Source organism: Lottia gigantea (genome assembly GCF_000327385.1).
Source record: "Lottia gigantea unplaced genomic scaffold LOTGIsca_22, whole genome shotgun sequence".
NCBI classification, from domain to species: domain Eukaryota; kingdom Metazoa; phylum Mollusca; class Gastropoda; family Lottiidae; genus Lottia; species Lottia gigantea.
Window position 1 is genome coordinate 531,645 of NW_008708555.1, and position 3,294 is coordinate 534,938.

A 3,294-nucleotide genomic window follows, 5' to 3' on the forward strand; every position below is an offset into this window, starting at 1 on the left:
ATTCCCCCCCCCCCCCCCCCCCCCCCCAAAAAAAAAGAACAAGGTAAATCCGTTCCTCTAATTACACACACATAGCATAAGCCCGAAAGTGAGAACAATCTAATCAGCCTTGTTTTTAGGTACTTAAATCGCCACTACTCTTCTTTTTAAAAATTGTGTGCTCCTTGGTATAGATTTATCTGTTCTTGCTGATAAAATCTTGATGGAATCGTTCAGAGAATCCCCGCTACACTGAGCAAATTTTCTTCGTTTACACGATGATCATAGCCCGTCTTTTACAGCCGAAAAGCGACTTCATGTCGTTTCATAATGCATTCCAGTGAAAAATTAGAAAGCTACATCCCTTTGTGATGAAATAAAAGAGACTGGTTAATTTGAATATTCTCTTCAGTTATTGGCCTCACATATATTTCATTATAATAAAATAACAGTCAAAGATATAACGATACTCAATACACTAATGGATTAAAACTCTGTCTGTGTCTGGTCTGAGATACATGGGGTCTAGTGTAGTCCGACTTACAATCCGTCCACCAAAACTACATCGAGTTTGTCTTGCGCCACGGGTCTAACTTTAGTCCGAGATGTTAAACGGGATTGCGGGTTTGAGTGTAGTCCGAGATACAATCCGTCCAAGCCAACAGTGGATTGTAGGTTTCAGTGTAGTCCGAAATACAATAAGTCTGGTCTTGTTTGGGACCAAAGGTTACAGTGTAGTCCGAGATACAGTACGTCAAAGTCTAGTCTTATTTGGGGCCAAAGGTTACAGTGTACTCCGAGATACAATACGTCAAAGTCTGGTCTCTTATGTGGGACCAATGGTTACAGGGTAATGTTGTTGCGGGTCACGGTCCTTTCAAAACGCTTTGTTAATATTAGGACATTGCTTTCATCATAACCCGAGTAACAAACCGTATGAGCCAACGTTGGGTATTTAGAAAAACGAGAGACGAGAGTTGAATATATCTAATCGAGACACGACTGACAGACAGCTAGATTAGCTAGATAAGCTGCTACTGATTACATTCTTGCAACCAGATTTACACAACAGTTAGAGTTTCAGACTATAGCACCAAACAATAACACCCTGGAACTGTCTGGAATCTGGAGTGGAATTGTGGACAAGGTGGGAGTAAAACAGATGTTGTTTACCTGGTATTGATATTATTCCTCATATCGGACCTTGAACCTAACTCATCACTTTATTGGTTATTCTTGTAACGACTGGGGAATTCTTATTATGTAAAATAGTTAATTAGGTTTCCAGTACATACACCCGACAAATATGACTAAACAGTGACGATATCACATCCGTATATCACAAAACGATCCACCGTGAAAGCGCTCTGCAACATATCACGGTTATGAATGGTAGCCAATATTTTTCATGATCACGTGAATCCGGTAGCTTAAACTTCAGAAACTGGTCGTTCAGGACTACAAGTGTTCGTAAACATGGCCAATAAATACAAGATATGGATCCACAATGTTAATAAATAGCATCATTGGTAAACCAATAGTTACAATTAAATGCATAAGTATAAGCTAGACATTCAGTTCGTAATATTACTATATCAACCAATTGTGAAAAGTAAAGAATCTTGCCCAGGAAACACAATGAAATCATTTTCGAGGCAGATTCAGCTTTACGGAAACTGCCGAGGATTGCCGAGTGGTATATCACATCATATATAGCTGAGGGTTAGTGATGTCTAGCAACCAGCACATTTAGATTCCAGTGGTTCCTGATTTCTTGGTTCAAAACGACATTGGCAATAAATGAATTGCATAAACATGTTATTCTGTAACTATAGCCTACCCTAGACACATATGACTATGGTTTATCAATGACATTTTCACCAATTACTTTAATTGACTGGTAAGAATTTTATCATGTCAATACATTATCACGTAAGAGAAATTTTTTGTGAGATAGTGGTTTTTTTTTTTCACAAGTAAAATTAACCAGCCTTATGACTATATATGGACCTGGAAGATTGGTCGGTATGAGATAATATTTTGAAATTATAGGGCCAGTCTCACAAAATCCGAACTTAAGTATTCTTGTCATCTGATTGGTCAGTCACTAAAATTCAACCTTTTTAACCAATCTAACAGCTGAATTTCCGTATTTCATTTTTAAATTTCGTGCAACGGTCCCTCAGGGAGTAGAGGTAAATATACAAAGAGAGGGCGGTCAAAACTAGCTGTTGACAGGGCGTAGAGGTAGATCAGTAAATAAAACATTACCTGGTGCCATGATTCCGTCACCATCCTGCCATCCAATCAGATCTCTCATTCGACTTAAAATCACCTCTTCCATCAGGGTAAATACCGGCGCTACTTCATACGTAAACCTACAAGGATAACCAAATAAGGACATGATAATATCACATCTTGTATCACAAAGTTAGAGCGATAGCTTCTACCTTAATAGATTGCGCTACAATAAATGGACGGAATCGGCAATAGTGTCGGTTGTTGTTGTTGAAGAGAAGATGGTGCATACTTACATATTTGTATTAGAAACAGCGGTCAACCACTCGCCAGTTACCCCTATAATATCTAAACCGGTAGACAATTGGTTGAAAAATCTCGGGTGACCTGCAAAAATGAGAGAAAAATCATTGACAAATGTGAAAATTTGACAAAAAGTGACAAATATTACAATAGCGATATTATCTGGTTTTCTCCATGTTATCCATCCATTTGCCTTTGTCTTATACCTTGACTGCGATAGGCACCTTTCTTGCGTCACAGAAATTTGTAAATGCAGTGATGGGATTGGATTGTATGCAAATGAATACAGCCAATCAAAGTCTTCGACAGGAAGTCTGTTAGCAATAAGTTATAATGTTTACAGTCTTTCTGACGAGGACTCTGATTGGCTGTATTCACTAGCGTACCATCCAATCAAATTACATTGTGATATACAAGAAAGGTGGATATTTAAGTCAAGTTCGTATTAGCTTGACATTTTGAACATTTTCTGCGATATTACAAGTGTAATTAAAATACGACCAACCTGTCTTGACGCAGTATTTCAGAGTTTCTTTACAATCACTGAGTATCTGCTCCAAATCTCGTGGATTCTCGTCGATATCGAGACAATGGTCCATCATTTCTCTGAGCTGGTGAGGATGGTGGAAGTCTAGTACTTTGGATGCGCGATCATTTTCTTTTAGAATGTAATCTGTGAGAATGTGGGTCATTTCGATCAGAAATCCTCGAAGTTTGTCAGAATTTTTGGAATCCAGTAATTCTGTAACAAATGAAATAATTCTTGAAAAAAAA

The 3,294-nt window shown here is 38.1% G+C and overlaps 1 protein-coding gene across 1 annotated transcript in view; it reads right to left on the reverse strand.

The window, feature by feature from the left end:
• The window catches only part of LOTGIDRAFT_115956 (hypothetical protein), a gene marked incomplete at both ends in the record, with an annotated part of 17,325 nt that overhangs the window by 11,165 nt on the left and 2,866 nt on the right, over window positions 1–3,294 (reverse strand). The gene's annotated exons all lie outside the window — the stretch shown is intronic.